This window comes from Trichosurus vulpecula, chromosome 5, assembly GCF_011100635.1.
Source record: "Trichosurus vulpecula isolate mTriVul1 chromosome 5, mTriVul1.pri, whole genome shotgun sequence".
In the NCBI taxonomy this organism is placed as follows: Eukaryota; Metazoa; Chordata; class Mammalia; order Diprotodontia; family Phalangeridae; genus Trichosurus; species Trichosurus vulpecula.
In genome coordinates this window covers 29,908,006-29,927,141 of record NC_050577.1, presented here as the reverse complement: position 1 = coordinate 29,927,141, position 19,136 = coordinate 29,908,006, and the positions used below count along the sequence as shown (strand labels likewise).

The 19,136-nt window shown below is 40.1% G+C and overlaps 1 pseudogene; it reads left to right on the top strand.

Moving 5' to 3' along the window:
• The first annotated feature begins 1,721 nt into the window (after positions 1-1,721).
• Positions 1,722-19,136, top strand: part of LOC118850835 — a 125,595-nt pseudogene continuing 108,180 nt past the window's right edge.

The window sequence follows — 19,136 nt, the reverse complement described above, 5'->3', positions numbered from 1 at the left end:
ATCTATTATTCTCTTGGTTCTACTTTCTTAGTTTTGCTTCAGGTGTTTATTGAAAAAAAAACACTGACTAAATTTTTCTTGCTTAACATCTTATGGCACCTGCTTAGAGTCTCAGTAAAAAATTTGGTTAGCACTAAGATTTTTTTGTAAAAGTCTGCATTTTCTAAGTTTTTAATGAAAAACATTAGCTGACATTTAAATTACACTTCAGGGGCAGCTAGGTGGTGCAGTGAATAGAGCACCAGCCTTGGAGTCAGGAGGAACCGAGTTTAAATCCAGCCTCACACACTTGACACATTTACTAGCTGTGTGACCTTGGGCAAGTCACTTAACCCCAATTGCCCTGCCTTCCCCCCTAAAAAAAGAAATAAATTACACTTCAAGTCTGCAAAGCATTTTATAGACATTATCTTATTTGAATATTACCTGTACTATAGATCTATACTACAAGAATTTTACAGATGAGGAAACAGAGTCAGAATAGAGAAGCTCATCAGCAGAATTTGAACTGCAGCCTTCATGACTCCAAGTCCAGTAATTTATCTACTACATCTGTTAAGAATATTTTGATTCAGAGTCATATTAATCTAATAGTGTTGAAAATTATACAGAAAATAAAAATCTATATTATTTTCCTCTGAGAATAACTAAATCTCTTTAGACAGAAGTGTTTTTTTAATTAAAACAAAAAGTATTTGTCTTGCAAATATGTGTTTATCCCATTTCCTTGGCGAGTCAATATTTAGCAAATAGAGATAACTAGTGGGTCGTTAGGTGGGTTCTGCCCTGTCTTTGGCATTTATATCCAAAGAAATTGAATTACAAAGTGATCTGTCACTCCGTTTATTTATGTTTGGATCTTTCTCTATCCCCCTTCTTCTAATTTCTCACTAATAATTTCCTTGATATTTTTGCCTTCCTCTCCATCCTCATCTTTTTATCGGTATGATCTGTGCTGAGTCTGGTCCCAATTGTTTAAATTAGAAATTAGCTTATTTTCTGCATTCTTTCTGGAAATTTTCTCATGGAGTTGGACACATTTTGGTCCCATTTTGAGGGCAGGGGAGAGTGATTTAGAAAAAATTTACCTCTAGATACTGTATATTCTATATGGATATAAATTTCTGGAAAATTTTTTTTTCATTTTGACCCTTTTCAATTTAGTTATCCCCAATGCAGATCTTTCCTAACTCCTCAGTAAACATGCTGTTGAAATGTATTGGCTTAGAGTTTAAGGTATTGGGGATGGGGGAGGAGGAAATTATCATTAATAAAATTTGGAGTTTCTCCTGTAGGCACAACTTCAACTAAGAAGACTGAGGTATCATTTCTCCATGCATCTCAACCAACCAGGTAGTGCAGCTGCATAATTCTCCAGCACCTTGTTATGGTCAGCTCCTGATTCTTACCATAGATTTGGAGCTGAAAGAGACCTTAGTGGGGCAGCTAGGTGGTGCAGTGAATAGAGTACGGGCCCTGGAGTCAGGAGGACCTGAGTTAAAATCCAGCCTCAGACACTTGACACACTTACTAGCTGTGTGACCTTGGGCAAATCACTTAACCCCAATTGCCCTGCCTTCCCCCCTGCAAAAAAAAAGCTGAAAAAAAGAAAGAGACCTTAGCAATGTTCTTGTCCAACCCAGCTCCACTAGTCTTCTAAAACTCCCTCCTCTCATTTCTGACAAGGGGTGGGGGTAAGGGGTGGGCATGATGGACAAAGTATGACAACAGCAACATAACAAAAAGTTCTCAGCTTGTACTGCAGGATTTTCAGGCTTGCAAGGAGGTGACATGCAGCATCAGGGAAAAGCATCACATTACAAATGAAGCCAGAATGTTGTTCCAGAAAAACAAAAATCTTACAGATTCAGAACAAGGATTGCATTATCAGATGCCATATCCAAGGCCAGTAAGTCTCAATCCAGTCTTCACATGTTAGTACTAATCCACCATATCGCCCAAACTTGATTCACCTGCCATGAATGGCCCTCAATTCCCTACAAAGTTGTGGGCTTCAAGCCCAGGAGAAGCTAAGGAAACTTTCCAAACCATTACATTTCAAGTCTTACAACGAAGCTTCTCAACTCAAGAAATGGACTGTGAGCTAGGCAGGGCTGGTGAATCTTTCTCCTTGAATTAAGTCCAGTCAGAGAAAAGAAGGATAAAGAATATAAAGTCTTTGCTATAATTTCCCTTAAACACTCAAAGATTTGGATCCTTAATCTCCGAACACCAATGTATATCTTTGAATTGCTTAGTGCCATTGTGTTGCTACTAGATAGTAACACGCTAACTCCCAAAGATCATTCCTAATCATGATCTTAGTAACATCTTGGATGAAAGTCTGAACACAGCAAGAATTGCAATTAAATTTAAATTTAAAAAAATTAAAATTTTTATGGAAATAATGTAGTTGTCTATACAGAGGAAGCAGCAGAGTAGAGACATGGCAGTACCTGTTAGTAGCTTCTTTTAGAAGTTCTTTAAATTACAGTGACAACCAGATACTAGCCTCAGACTCATAAATCTCTGTGGGCTTTATTTTGTGTTTGTTATGGATATATTTAAAATAAGACCTTTTTGTTTTAGTCATTCTCTTGATGTCCTTTTCTGCCTCTCTTGACTCAAAGATATACTTTTCATTAATTTTCAAGTAAGCTAGTTTTTTCCTCTACCTCACTAGCACAATCCATCATATATACTCTGCTCTCTTCACCACCTTAACTGCTAGTGGAAGATATCATGGTATCTCAGGGAAATTTGGGGGAGGAGGGAAATATCCCAAATTTTCAGGATCTTATTTGGTGTATTTAATTCTGTCCATTAAATGCACACAATGTACAAACAAATTCTAAAACATGTGACTTATAATTCTGGCCTCAAAACCTCACTGCAAACTCATACTAAAATAGGTGAAAGTAATCACTAATTCTAATTGACAACAAAGTTGAATCTCACAAGCAAAAGAATATTCTGTCTAAATTACAAGGCTAGGCTGATTTTAAAATTATGTACAAATAGGAAAAGGAAAATCTAGATCAAAAAGAGAAAGGACTGTGCCTTTGTGATAAGCCAAGGGAAAGCCCCACTGAGAGTCACTGTACATCAGTGCTTTCTTTTGTGTTCAAAGATGATTAAAGTCTTCAATAAAATTGTTCATAGAAATAAGTTTACTAAATTTCATACACATACACACATGCATATATTTTAATCTATTCTGCCTACTACCCTCGGTGAAAAAAAAAAAAAAAGAAAAAGAAAACTCTCATCATAAGCATGCATGGTCCAACAAAACCAATTTCCACATTGATCATGCCCCAAAATCTAGTCCATCACCTTTCTGCCAGGAAGAAAAGTAGTACCGTGTTTCATCTTTAGCATTCTAGGCTGGTGGTTTATCATGGCATTGATCAGAGTTTTAAAGAACTGTGAGACTTGACCATGATGAAACAGCCAATACGTATCAGAGACAGAACTGGAACCAAGGATTTTGTGCCACTGCCACCCTCTTACCTCTTGCATCTCCTCTTACTTCTGAGCAGGAATGATGACCATTCTTGTGTTCTATGTTTGAAGGAGCCTATTGGTTTACCCAGGGTGGGGTTGTACTTTGAAGTATATGTATAAATCGTATTCACTCATAGCCCTGCTAAATTAACAAGCATAGTCCTTGAGATTAAAAACATGTTCATAAAAAAACCCAAAACAAAACAGAAGAACTGCCATGATCTTCATTACTTTTCAGTAGGGGGCCGAGGCAGCTGACTCTGCCTGTGCCCCAATTGGCCCAACCTTCACCTCCTAGCCAAAGTCAGTGGTACTGAGGGTCACCTTGGCCATTTCTCTCTTTCTCCTCCTGCTCCACAGCAAAGGCCCCAGCTGGATAAGGGTTCTCCTGGTGATGTCTTCAGGCCCTCTCCTAGCTGGTCTGCTTCTTCCTCACTATGGTCACTACTAGAGCAGGGCTGGGAGCCCAAAGCAGCTAAAGGAAGGCTGGGAATGTTCTGATTGTTTACATGTCTGAGCCAAAAACTTGGTGCTTCGAAATAAGTGCTGGGTTTTGAACAGAGGGGCTATTTTACCGGAAACTTTGTCAATTTTCAATGACCTTTTTTTAACAGCAAGCAACCAAATTTTCTTTATAAATTAAGCTGGTGTTCCCAGAGAATACACTACTAGAAAGGCATAAATTTGCAATGTATATATTCTACTAGGTGCTAATATATGCCTACAGTACAAGCTACAATTATTTATCCAACTCTATGGCCTTTAACCCATTTTACACTTTTGAAATCAACCTTTTTTTTTCACTATCCCATATATCATCTTATGAAAGGTAATAGTCTTTAGCGTGAAGCTCCTTTATACTCAAGAATACTTGGAGGTGTTTAAGGTGAAGAAGCTGAAGCTTAAAAAAGGGATCCAGTCAAAGAAATCTAGGAAGATTCATGTCAACTGATGCTGAGTGAAGTAAGCAGAGCCAGAACTATTTCTACAATGAGGACAAGAGAAAAATAACTTTGAAAGACTTTTGACCCCTCTTCAATGCTGTGGCCTGTCAGACCCAATAAGGGGGAAGTGTGCCTCCTACTTCTTTGTGGAGAGATGATGATGGCCTGCGGATGCAAAGTGATGTATACATTTTCAAACATGACCATTTCCGTACTGATTTATTTTGCTCGACTAGACTTTCGTTACAAAGGAAGGCTTGCAATTGTGGGTTGGAGGTAGGAGAAAGTGGGAGTAGTGACAGTGTTGCAAAAAGAGAAGGAGTGGAATTGGACAGAGGAAAAAAAAGAGAGTCAATGAAACATTTTTTTTAATACACAGAAGAGGCCAGAGAGAAATTCAGAGGAGGACATAGACAAGTTGGGCAGTGCTGGTATATCCGTGTTAAATTTAACGTGTATGCAATGTAGTCATGATTCCAGATACAACCCTCACTTTCTGGCTTTTGTGTATGGAAAATTAATGTTTACTGGTATTTTTCTAGTTCATAATATTTTTTTAAAGGAAATAAAGGACATTTAAGACGGTTATGCCAGGGAATTAGCTACAGAGATGACCAGGTAGGCATTGAGGTCAGAAGAGTGTAGCAATAGAAGATTCAACCAAGGATTAAGAAGCACAAAGCTATTGGATGTCAGAACCAACCAGGTTGTGAAGTAGACAATTGGTTATAACAAAGACCGAGGAGTAAAATTCCATAATAATCTAGATGTTGGGAATAGGCAAAGGGTTGGAAATATGGAAAGATCCTTAATAGGATCTCTGTCATCAAAAGTCAGGGATGGGCCGAGAGTTTAGAATCTAGGAAGTGGAACCAATGAAATCCAGACATCTGTTATCAATGATGTGAAGCCTGGTGGTGATAAGAAGTTTGAATGCCTCTGGGAACCCCTTATGTACTTCTGGCCCAAGCAGGAATTAGTCTGCGAGTATTGGTGGTATAGGTGGTTTAGACTTGCAAGTTCCTTAAGGGCAAGGACTGTCTTTTGCCTGTTTTTGTACCCCCAGTGCTTAGCGTTGTGCCTGGCATATAGTAGGTGCCTAATATGTGTTGATTGATGTGGGAAAGTCCAGGGTAGCTGGCCCAGTGATGAAAGAACTGTTTGGTGTAGACAAAAACTCTGGAGGCAAGAGAACTGGGTTCCAATCCCAATTCAAATATTAATTAGTTTAGTCATGGTACAGTAGAAAGACTACTGGCTATGGAGTCAGGAAGACCTATCCTCCAGTCCTGCCTCTAACGAAGGCAAGCTGTGTGACCTTAGGCAAGTCACATCAATACTTTGGGCCACACCGTCCTCGACTGGGGGTTAGACTAAATGGCTTCTCAGGGCCCTTCCAGTGCTAGGTCTACAATCCTATGGTGCTTGGTGCCTCAGTTCCTCATTTATAAAATGGCAGTATAATACTAATACCTCAACTAATACCTCACACCTCATTGAAGCGTCGAAAGAGGAACAGTTTGTAAACTTTAAAGAGCTGTATAACAGTGAGCTACGATTATTGTTCAGATAAATAGGCAGTGTAACAGGAACTATGGCTGCAAGGAGACATGGGAAGCCTCTCTTTCAATTCCTTGGAAGTCATTTCCTTCTCCTTTTCCTCTTGGAACCTCTTAAAAGTCACTCAAGTAATGGCAAGGGCTTTGTAAGAGGCCAAAGCCGGCTGGGAATTCTGTTCTGAAAAAGAATCTGGTGGGAAACTGACCAGTCCCAGTCTGGCCAGGATAATCCAGAGAAAGTGATCCAAGAAGAGAATCCAGGAAGGCCAGGCTTAAGGCATTTACGCAGCCTTAAAGACTTCAATACAGCCCCCTTACTTAAATCCATCTTTCACTCTGGGTGGCACTTTTCAGGAACTTAAGAAATTAATCACAGGAAGGGAATTTGGTTGTCAATGTCCTGATTACTGAAATGGGAATGACAATTAAAGATGGAGGGCTGAACTAAGGTAGGGCCCAAGTCCTTGTGGTAAATTCTGCATCTTTTTCATTTGAGAATGGAAAAATTATAAGGAGGAAACTGTGTTTCGGGTGTGGGGCCACTCTCCAGCAGCATCTAAAGATTGCAGAGGCCTTGACTGATAGGGCTGGCATATGCAGACCACAGAATGCCAGGCATGCAGATTGACTAGGGGCATTGCCAGAGCCCACATCCTGAGTACCACCATGAGTAAAATCCCCCTAAGTTTAATTTCTCAGACTGACTTTTGGTTCTCCAGTATCTGGATTAAAACTCAGATCTTCCTTATTCTAGCACTCCTTCTATTGTACCACCTAGCTGCCTAAGAAGTTTAAACCTTAAAGATTGACTGACCAATGTTTTTCTTTTATTCTTTTTTTCATCCTGAAAAGATGATTATTTTGAAAATGTGTAAGTTCCTGAAAACAGAATATTGGTACAAATAGATTGCCTCAAACAGTGGATTTTTAAATAAATAATGTTATATATCATAAATATAACACACATATATATATTTTTTCATATATCATATATAATATACATTAAATCATAATATACAAGTAACCAGGCTTTTCTGGGAATGCCCAGATAACTTAACATGGAAATACCTTTTGGAGCGTGTCCATGTTGCCTAACATGGAGGCTCTCTGTGTCCCCTACTGCACAAGTGACAGTAGCCACTTTTAATTGGCTGCATAGTCTTTAAAACCTGACTAACTTTTTTCCAAGCCACTCCATGGCTTCATTTTATCACATGCAACACACAAACTATTCCCAAGCCATTATATCTAACTGCATCATATCCATAAAATATTTATGGATAGCTGAAAAAGGAGGCCAGACATCACACATGGTTACACAGATCCTTGCTCGTGAGAAACATCAATTAACCAGTAACTGGTAAGAGAACTGGTCCAGTATAGTACAGTTTGTCTGAAACAGGAAGAGAAAGTGTTTTCAGCACAAAAATGTGTAGGACAGGTCTCTTGTAACAAAAGTCTAAGTTTCTCCCATTAAGGGGGAGCTATTGCTAAATCATATTGAAGATGAGTTGAGTAACTTTGTTTTAATTTTCCTTGAGTAAAATTCTCCTATTGAGAAGTGCCAGCCAATGGAGCAGATTCTACTCTGCCACCCCACATTTCCAAGCTGTGAAATCTCAGAACCAAACTTGTGGGTTTATTTAGATCTGAGCCCCATTGCTGCTCACTGGTGGGTCACTTTTGCAACCAGCACCAGAGATAAGACCCAAGCTCAGAGCCCTAGCAATGGGGCGTTGTCTAATTCTAGCCTCAGAAATCCCAGGGTGAAAGGAGAGGAACGGGGTTCTGTTTTTGACTTATATTTAGACATGGCAGATATTTCTGTTTAATTTTGTTACATGGAAAAATAGCAAAACATAACATCAGAAATTGAATTTGCAAGATGGCCAGAGTCAAAGATAGAAGAAATCAGCAGGGTCTTGAAAAGGAACAAATACTGTCACACTAATCAGATTTGCTGCTCAGGTGGGGACACAGAAAGTAAGAGATTTTGCTTTCCTTTTCATGAGCCTTTAGATTGGGTTTCCTTCCAAAGTGTGATCTTGCTTCTGCCAAGGAGAATTATGATGAAGATTGTAAGCCCCACATCTAAAGTGTAATCTCCTTGAAATCAGGAACCTCGTGTCCTGTTCAGCTTTGTATCTCTCTCTCCCTCTATATGCATGCAAAGGGTTTGTGACAGTACCTTTCACATCATCCATACCTACTTAGGACTTGAATGAATGAAGTGAAAATAACTTTTTTTCTCAATTTCATTTAATTCAATTCAACAAACATTAGTTAACAATTTACTATGTATAATATACTGAATTAGGTGCTGGGGATACCAAGACAAAACCAGCAACAAAAATAAGCCCTGCCCTCAAGGGCCTTCCATTCTCCCAGATGACACAACAAAAGTAAATGCCACATATATGAAAAGTGAGAAGCTTCATAATATAGTGAATACCCGGCTAATCTGGAAGCCAAAAAGATCTGGGTTCAAGTCTTCACCTCTGACACACACTGGGTAGATGACCTTGGATAAATCATTTAACCTCCCAACATTCTGGGCAACTCTGTAAGATTACAAATGGCAGAGAAGGTGTGGACCTATATTAGTAGAGGTAATTTCCTCATCTGAGATTTTCCTATACCAATAAAATCACAGGCTGAGTACCTATCCATGTGTATGTTGGGGTGTGTGTGTGTGTGTGTGTGTGTGTGTGTGTGTGTGTAGGAGTTGAAAAAATGCCTCATATAATAAAAGTGGGAAGTTGAGGTTTGCTTTGGGGGATTCTAAGGGGTCAAGCTGGGAAGGGAGTACATTCCAGACAGGAAAAGACACCTATAGAATGGAGATAATATCTTTATCTATCTATAGATCTTTATCCGTATTTATCTATATCTATTTCTAGATTGTTTTGTGTCCCTGGCACATAGTAAGCATTTAATAAATGCTTATTGTATTTTTATCATTCATATAGATATGTAGTACCTGATGTTAGCCTTATAGGTAGCTAAGGATTCCAAGTGGTGGAGGGGAGAAGGCAATCGAGGTATGGAGGACATCCTATGCAAAGGCATGAGGTAGGATGTAGGTAAGAGTTCAGGGAACAGCTCGTAGACCACTTTGGCTGCAAAGTAGTGTGTGTGAAAGGGAGTAACATGAAATACGTCTGGAAAGGTCAATAGGAACCAAACTGTAGAGGCCTTTAAATGCTAGGTTAGGAAATTTTTGTTCTCTTCTTTAATCAACAGAGACTCTTTGAAGGTGTGTAGGAGAGAGAGAGTGAGAAAGAGAAAGAGAGAGAGAGAGAGAGAGAGAGAGAGAGTTATTTGACTTGTTCCTTTTTGGTAGTCAAACTAGTAACACCTAGGTTTTTGGACTGATTGGTTATCAGGCACTGTTCCCTTTGCCTTTATAAAATTTATAATTCATTTTGGTTCATTTCAATTTGAAAAGGAGTGGGTCTCAATGGGAAGTTATAACTCATAATTTGCATATTAAACTTAGAAGCATTAGAAAACTAATGATGAAAATCCATGGCCCTATGAGATCATCTGGTTTATTACTGGGTCCCAAATATGGTAGAATATTCAGAAACCAGAAGCAAAATGAAGCAGTAAGACATTAGTAATTTCCCCTCGTCATTGAATGATTATGGTGAGCTAGATTTAGAGCCAAAAAGCAAGTAAAGGCATATTTATTTGTGGATAAATAGTATTTCTAGATGAATAGGCAGATGAACAAAATTTAAAGGAAGATAAAAATGGAATAACCCAACAACAACAAAAAAAGAAGATAAACTTTTAGGAAAGTAAGCAGAGGACAAGGGAAAAATTGGGGCCCAAGTCAGGCATGAGATGGAAGGAAACAAGAAAAGACATGATAAGAGGGGCTCTCTAAAGAGAGTAGCATGTAGGGTACGTGTAGTACATGTAGGGCCATGTAGTAAAGATTGTTTGAAGGGTACATCACTTCTACAATTTGGGAAGTTCCAACTCTGGTAAATCTCAGTAATCAGCTCGTAATAGTTCCAAGCTCCCTTTTTTAAAGAAACAATTATGTATCTTAGGCTCATGACATGAAAATCATCTGCAGGAACTTAAGTGTTTAGCCTGCAGAAGACTCTGGGGAACTTGCTAACTGCCTTCAATTATTTGAAAGGATAGCCTGTAAAAGAAGGGTTCGACTTGTTCTGTCTGGCCTTATGCCTCAGAATAAGGAGAAGTGGGCAGATGTTGTGAAGGCAATTTTAGGAAATGTTAAGGAAGCTTCCTAACAATTAGTGTTACCCCAAAGTGAAATGGGAAGCCTCAAAAGAGAGCACATCACCCTCCCCTTGAAGCAGAGACTGAATGCTCACTTAGCTGGCGTAGTGTCATGGAGATGCCTTGTTGAGTGTGGTGTTCCTTCTAACTGTAAGATTCCAGGCTTCGAAATTTCTGTGTGCCCAAGAAACGCTCTCGAAATGAATTTTGAATCTAACCAAAATTTGGCAAATGCCCCTTGTCAAAACCAATCCCGTGAAGTCTGATCATCTATAATACCCTGGTCCACCAAAAATGTAAAGGAAGGAAGAAAGAGAAAGGGAGAGAAGAAGGAAGAGAGGGAAAGAACTTTTTGACATATCAAATCAATTCCACAAGCATTTATCAGATGTCTGCTACATGTGAGGTGCTGTGCTAGGCATTGGTGATACAAGGCTGCAAGGCTCTGTTCTTATCAGTAGTAACCGTCCACCTTCTGGGCAGATGCCCTTCCCATAAAGGTTTCCCTGAACTCATGTAAGAAATGAGCCACATAATAAATGGCTACATTTTCAATAGATTCATTGCCAGTTGAAAATGAAGTAGAGTACATAGATTTTATTATAATTTTTTTGCTGCAATGGTGCCTGTGATATATAGGAGATCTGGCTCCTTTGCCTTTTTTTCATTAAAAACATCATAAAACATTTAGGGGTCTGGGCAGAAATTGCTGTGACCTCTATTTATAATTGAAGAAAGTAATGTTTCCTTTAAAATATTACTGGAGAGCCATATTCCTGACCGGGAGACCTTGAAGCTGGCTAACCAGATTTGTGCAGATTTCTCCCCTCCTGTGTGCAATTATGAAAGAGACGGCAAAGCTATGGCCAACACAAAAGGAAACAACTCAGAAAAAATAAGAGTGATTGCGCCAAGCTTATAGTAGCATTGGCTTTTTGTGTCAAGAAGAGAGGAAAATCTCCCTCTTTCGAGGCTGCTAACATGCTATATCTGTGCTTTTTTCTTTCTCAATACAGTCTCTTTGGAATAGAGAGAATGCTGGAGATAGTGTCATGTGGGCGTTGGTCAAAAGAGTTGGCGATTTTTAGGCTAGAAAAGATACGACCTAGACAGAACTTAATTGTTGTCTTCAGAGATTAGAAGGGTTGTCACCTAGAAGAGAGATTAGACTTTTTTCTACTTGGTCCCAGAGGGTGGAACTAGTGAGAGGAAATAAACGGGAGGTACAAAATGGTAGATTTTGGCTCTGTAAGAAAAAAAGTACCTGCCAGTTACAGCTCACCAACAATGGAATGATGGAATCTTTGGAGTGTAGTGGGTCACCCACCACCAGTGGGATCTTCAAGCTAAGCTTGGATGACCACTCATTAAGTGTGTCAGAAATGGATTCTTGTTCAGGTATGGGTTGATGACCTTGAATTTGCCTTCCAACTCTGCAGTATTTGTCGAGGATGAGATATATACACCATCATCTCCTAAAAAGGGATGCTCTTTGCAACCCAAAGGAACATCAGTCAATTCTTGGTTTCTAGTTCAGGCTATTGACCCTTGGAGTGGGACAATTTCTCTAATGTCTTGTTCTTATCTTTGTGGGATCTGCAGAATCATAAATTGCTTCATTCTCTGCGAATGTATCCCTAGCACTTAGTACAGTTTCTGGAATATAGGAGGAGCTCAATTAATCTCTGTTCATTGATTGATTTCACTCACCAGTTACCTCCTTGAGGCAGTGAGTTACAGTGGAAAGAGAACTAGCCTGAGTGCAGAGAGGCATGGGTTCAAGTCTTGACTATCGCTGTGTGATCTCCATACCTCTGTTTCTTTAACTGTTAAAAATTGGGTAATAATACCTGAAGTACCAACTATACAGGGTTGTTTTGAGGCTCAAGTGAGGCAATGTTTGCAGAGCACTTTGCAAACCTTAAAATGTTTCATTAATGTCAGTTATTAAGTTCATGGAGGATTGTAACTAAAAGTCTCTGAGATTCATAGATTCAGAGTTGAAATGGACCTCAGTTATGAGGACCAATGACCACTAGAAAACTAATAATCATCTAGATCATCCCCCAATCCATTTTTTATAAGTGAGGAAACTGAGGCCAGGGAGGAGAAATGACTTGGGAAAGGTCCCACAGGCAGTAAATGGCTAAGGTGAGATTGAACCTGACTCCATTGATTTCAAGTACATTGTTCTTTCTATTTTGCTGTGCTTCCCCTATCTTCCTCAAGGACAGCCATCCATCCCCCTTGGGCTGAGATGTTCCCATTCTTCAGCCTGACAATTCTGGTACTGTGGGAAGAGGATTAAGAGCCTCCATGTGTCCTAGATAAGACAGTCTTGGGCAATAACTGTACACAACTTCATAGATTACCAATAACCTAATTCTCCGCCTCCTTTGTATAGAAACATTGCATCATGCTCTGCTAAGCCATACCAACCTCTTTAAGGGTCCTCCCCCACCACCCCCAAACCAGAAATTCCAACTGAGTTGAGGAAAATTTGAAAAAGTAGGAAATTTCAAATTAGGAAAATTTGAAGAACTCACAACATTCTAAATAAAATCCTCACCCTATGTTCTATCATCCTAACCCAGGTGATGCTACTGACCCACCTTAAGACCCATACTTGAAAATGGTCTTTGCTGTTGTTTGTTCACTCATTTTCTTGCAATGCTGATGAATATGGACTGATCCACACATGTTCCTCTCTCTACATAGCTTATGGCAAAGAACACAGATTGATGAGAGAGCTGGCCTGGGCAAGTAAGGCGGGCTGTGGCCCTGGAGCAGGCTAAGCGGGCCAGCCCACATGGAGATGGAAGCCATGAACATGGTTTTCTAGCCATGCCATTAAATATCATACTAGCGAATTTTTTGCAAATTATTTGTTTTTGTCAACAATTTGCATCAATCCCATCCTTTGTTGTGTTCATTTCTATAATGCTTTCTTTTCTTTGTTGCCCAATCCTGGCATGTAATAGATACTCAATAAGCGGTTATTGATTGCTTTGGAATTTTAGTATGGTATCACTCTGGCAAGTTCCTGGCTCGTCCATTGCATTCCAGCCTCATTGCTAGCAGCCTCATGAAGTAGAAGGCCATCTCCCAAGCCAAAGAGTGGTCTCAGGATGTTTTGTCTCCACATAAAAGCTGTTGGCTCTGTGAGTCACACTTTGGAGTTTTTCATGCCCCCGAAAATCTATTTTTCTTTGTCACCCTCAATATATTTTTATGACATTAATGATATTGTTTCTCCTTTCTGGGAGGTTTTGAGTTCCCTGGGCTTCCATTTGCTTTTAAACAAAGTCTGGAGCATAAATATATAATGGGTTCATTTAGAATCAGAATTTTTAGGCTCAACTTTTGTTGAGATAACTAAGCCTCAGAGTCGCTTAGAGTACATGGAAGCCTTCAGGCCTTTGTGTTTAAATGTGTTCTTGACTTTTATATCGCCTCCCCCCACCCCATTTTTCCCAGTTGTAGGCCAGTAACAGCTAAAAAGATTTCACGAAGCGGGAGATGCTACTGTAGATCTCTTTATTATCGCATAGCAAATGAAAGGAAGGGAAGGAAGTATTTAAGCAAGCCTGCATGAACAAATGCACATAAGGAGGTGGATCATGATGGACGTTTGTGCCAGGCCTTCACTTTTCTGTTCTGGTTGTGCCCAGATGTCCTGAACTTATTGTTTCCATTTGCCAACATTTGGAGTACTAGATTAGTGTCCATCTAGTGCATAGTGCTATCCTGGGAAGGAAGGAAGGAAGGGAGGGAGGGAGGAGGGATTGTTTTATTCACTATTTAACAGCAAGCCTTCGGGTAACTTGGCTCACTCTAGAGATATCACACTTTCCTTTAAAAAATTGAAGGAGGGTGGGAGGGAGGAAGGGAGAGGGAGAGAAGAGGGGAAGAAGAGGGAGGAAAGAAGGAAGGAAGGAAGCTTGGGAAGGGAAGGAGGAAGGAGGGAAAGAAGGAAAGGGGGGAGGAGAGAGACAGAGATAGAAACAGAGACAGAGAGAGCTATGGATCGTCACTTAATAATTATGTCCACCCCGTGTGGTATTTTTGTAGCCTCATTTGTACAGCCTTAGCTCTTTGGTCAGTGACTACAAATAAATTCTTAGGATTTGCAAGTGTACCCTAGAGTGGCCATTAGAAGCCTCTACTCGGCTAGAAGCAGTATCTCCCCAGACCTATACATGACTCTATTGGCATGGAAAGCAATGGGAAGAAACCACAGAGAAAGCTTACTCCTTTATTTCATTTAAGATTAGATGCCCACCAAAGACAAACAGGAGTTTGGTCAGGGGCCTATGGGGGTGATATTGGCATTTTGTTGCTTCCTACAGAGGAAAGACACAGTATACAGTCCTATCCACTGGGAATTCTACCTAGCAATCTGGCATCATGAGACTCAGGTCATGCCATCTTTGATGTTTGGAATACCCTATTGACTGTCACCAGCTACAGAAATCCTACCCATCCTTCAAGACTCTGCTGAAAACTTCATCCTTCCTGAAGCTTTCTGTGATAAGCCCAACTAGATGCCTCTCCACCCTTTGATGTTCTAGAGTGCTTACTGGCCAGATCATTCATATGACACTTATGACACTGTCTTGTATTATACTCATGTGGAGAAGTGTCTTCTTTTCTTCCCAACTAGATCATAAGCTCTCGTTGAAGTTTGTGTTGTCCCTTATGCTAAAAGGTTTGCTTCATACTTTTGTTTGCATACGCCATTGTTTCACCAGCATGGATCTTCCCATTAAAGCTGTTCATAACCCTACTGGGCCTCAGTAGATGGGAGAAGGGGAGGGAACAAGCAATTTATGTGTCTATGACAAGCTCTGTGCTAAATGCTTTACAAATGGTATCTCACTTGATCAGCAGGCAGTCTTTGTGAGTCGCCTTAGGTGAAAAAAATCTTTTACCTGTGGCCAACCTGGTAATAAGAATCTCCAACCTTAGCTAGGCTGGTCCTTGGACAGCAGGCATACAGACATCATCCTGACATGGAGGTAATCCCAGGTTCTTGAAGTCTAATCCAATGGCATGCAAGCTGGATACTTTTCAAGGAGGACCTGAAGCCATTCAAGAATAAGGATTCACTTTCTATAGCTCCTTCTTTCCCTCTCCTCAAATGTCCTCATATTTATTTTTCATGTATTCTGTATAAATTCTGTATGAAAGGCAGCATGATACAGCAGATAGAGAGCTAGCCTTGGAGTCAGGAAGATTATGTTCAAATCCTGCCTTGGACATATACTGGCTGTGTGACCTTAGACAAGTCATGTAACCTGTCCCTACACACAGGAAAATCTCTAAAACTTGAGTGAATATTTCACTAAAAAGCTTTTAATAAGAGCTTACTATGTGCAAAGCACTGCACAGAGTTGGGGAGAAGGTGTAGATCTATATTAATAAAGGAAGTTCTCTGGGATCTCCTTCACCGATGATTTTAATCACAACTCTGGGGGTTGTTTTTTACTCTGTATACATATAGGTACGTGTCATCTTCTTTATATGAATGTAAGCTATTCAAGGTCAAGAATTGTTTTCTTTTGGTTTTGTATCCCTAGGACAGCACAGTGCCTATCTCATGCGTTAGTAGTCTCTAAATGCATATTTGTTCATCAATCAATGGATTGATTGTTAAAGGATCATAACACTTCCATGTCCACAAATCACTTTCCGTGCTACAACTTATGAAGAGGGTAGAGCAAGTATTATTATTTCCAATTATAGATGAGAACTCAATTAGTAAGTGTTAGAGTTGGGACACAGATCTTCTGAGGACCAAGCTGAGGGATGCATGGATGGATGGATGGATGGATGGATGGATGGATGGATGGATGGATGGGTGGGTGGATGGATGGATGGATGGGTGGGTGGGTGGATGGGTAGGTGGGTGGGTGGATGGATGGATGGATGGGTGGATGGGTGGGTGGATGGATGGGTGGATGGATGAATAAATTGATGGACTGATTAATAAATAGTAAAGGTTGTCTAATCACGATTCTACTCTTGGATCATCTGTAAGGGGAGCTTAGCAGATGTCAGTCACACTGGAGAAAGGTATTAGTAGTCATTATTTTCAAACATTGGTTTCTCCAAGTGCCTTTGCTCATCATAACAGTGAAGAGAAAGCCACTCAGGAACCAGAGGCTTGTATAGAAATCTGCAAGCCAAATAGTTATGCAAGGTGAGACAAAAGCCAGAAAAAGCCAAGTTTCAAGAAAGGTTAACAGTCTTCCAGCCAAGTGAAACAAGACACAGGCAGAGCCAACCATCTTCCCCCTCAAGCTCCCAATCGTCCCTTGTTTGACTTGGGTTATTCACTATTTAACAGCAAGCCTTCGGGTAACTTGGCTCACTCTAGAGATATCACACTTTCCTTTAAAAAAATTGAGCTTTAGAAGAAAAATCTTGGCGTCGTCTTATTTCTTTTTAAACATTTTTGTCAGCTGAAGGGCCTTACAGTCGTCTTGTTTGTGCAATGCTTTCGCTGTACATTTTTATCGTGGCCGTGTTTATGTTGCATGTCTAATTAGCTTCAACATACCAGATGAATTGTCTAAACCCGTCTGGCATGCCATAATTTTGCAAAGCTTCTCATCTGCTAAAAAATATATTTGGGATGGTTTTAGATTTCAGGAATCAAAAGGCGTTGATGGATCTGGTTCACTAGAGGAATTATTTTAAGGGGGGCACTGGGTGGAGTCACTTGCCAAGCTGGCTGGTTGCAGCAGAGAGGAGGCCCAAATGGCTTTTGCAATTTTGATTTGAGAGCTTCAGCCAAAAGCATCAGCTCTTATTTTTCCTTGAAATTGAAGGGAAACAAATTGTGTTGCTGAGAAAGCCTTTTGCCATTGCCAAGATCAAGGAGGCACACCTTATAACAAGGCTTGCATCGATGACATGAGGAGCCATTGTGGGAGGGAGGAAAAAACAAAGACTTAGGAGAGAAGGAGGAATTAGGCCAGGCTGCCCCAATTTGCACCCCCCTCCAAGCCTTTTCCAAGTGGAAAGAACATTTTTTTTTCAGAGAACCCAAGTTCAAATCCTGGCTGTGTCACCAACTACATATGTTACCTTGAGCAAGGCCCTCTCTGGGCCTCAGTTTCCTCATCTGTAAAATGAAGGTGTTGGTACTAAAGAAGGGATTTTTAACCCTTTTTGTGTCATGGATCACCTGCAATTTGTGTGGAAAAAAATCGGAATGTTTGTGTCTACTGCAAATCAGCACTTCATCATGGTGATCACTAATGTTGATGCAATTTTAGACCATGTTTAAAAAGGCATAATGTTGAGAACAATATATGCTCCAGACCCCCTGTGCCTTGTCCTGTTCAAGCCACACCTGGATTACTGTTTTCAGTTCTGGAAATTACATTTTAAGAAGCACATTGACAAGCAGATGGCAAGGGGTACAAAGTCTGTGCCGTACAGGGATCGATGGAATCTGTGGATGTTTTGCCAAGACATGAAAAGACTTAGAGGGGACGTGATACCTGTCTTCAAGTATTTGAAGGGATGTCCCACAGAAGAAGAATCCAACTTGTTCTGGTTAGTTCCAGAGAGCAGAACTAGAAGCAGAGTTAGAAGTCATAGACAAGAAGCCTTGGACTTGATGTAAGCAGAATCGTCCCAATGATGAATGCTACACAAAAGTCCAGTGAATTATTCTGGGAGACAGTGGCTTATCCATCACTGGAGCTCTCCTAGGGAAGGCTAGATGACCATTTGTTGGTGATACTGTCTATTCAATCCAATCCAATGAATATTTGTTAAGTGCCTGCTCTATGCCAATCACTATGAGTTGTTGGGGATACAACACCGCATCCAAAATAGTTCCTGTATTCAATGAGCTTGCATTGCATTCTGTTGTAGAGTAGTTCTAGTCAACTATGACCTGGACTCTCTGGTCCCCTCCAACTCTGATACTCTTGAATTCTCTAATGTTGTGATTGTCCCATTTTTAGCTAGTTGACCAGCAGAGATATGGGTATAAAGAGAGGACATGAGAATAAGGGTGCAAGGTGCATAGTGTAGAATGAGTAGGACTCCTCACACATTGTTGTCCCCTCCAAACTACAGCTTCAAATTCCAGGTAGAGATACTGCATGGAGAGGGAGGAGTTCTGATGAAGTAAGGGAATGAGGTACACTGTCTAGTACAATTCTGCCATGAAAGAATACTGTCTTAGGAGGAGTGATTGGGTGATAGAAACCATCCTGTCACTGCTTCCCATTAGGGATATCCTCTCTGACTCCATGTTGACTTCCTTGGCTTTAGACCATTCTTCACGTTCCTTTGTTTTCCTCTAACCCATGAATTTGCCTTGATGGGATATGACATCCTGTTAACTCCTTTGGACCACAGCTTGAATCAGATCTTTTTCTTGTGATCTTTGAAAGGCCATTCTCCACCCCTCATGCCCCCAAGAGGTAGAGATTCATTCTTTGGCAGGTATACTGCATAAGTGCAACATGTTTGATTCAAGAAAATGCAAGAAACATTTTTTATTAAGCCTTAATTTTATACCAAGTAACATGCTAGTCTTTGAAGGAAATCAGAGGATAAGATGCTTTTGCAATAACTTCATTCAGGAACTGAGCTAGCATTCTCTCTAGAACTCTTTATGAAATTTAAAATGAATTTATACCTTGGTATGACTTTTATTGATTTTTTTAAAAAATTAGGGCCAGTACCTTATGCTTTAATTTACAATAGGCATTGATGTTTCCAATTTACCTCCTTCATGTGACTTTTCCTTATCCTCTCCCACAACTACTGGTGCTTCCCCACTGAAATTGCCTTGTTTTTCTTCTGTATACAGTTTAAATATATATGTTTCCCCCAATAAAAT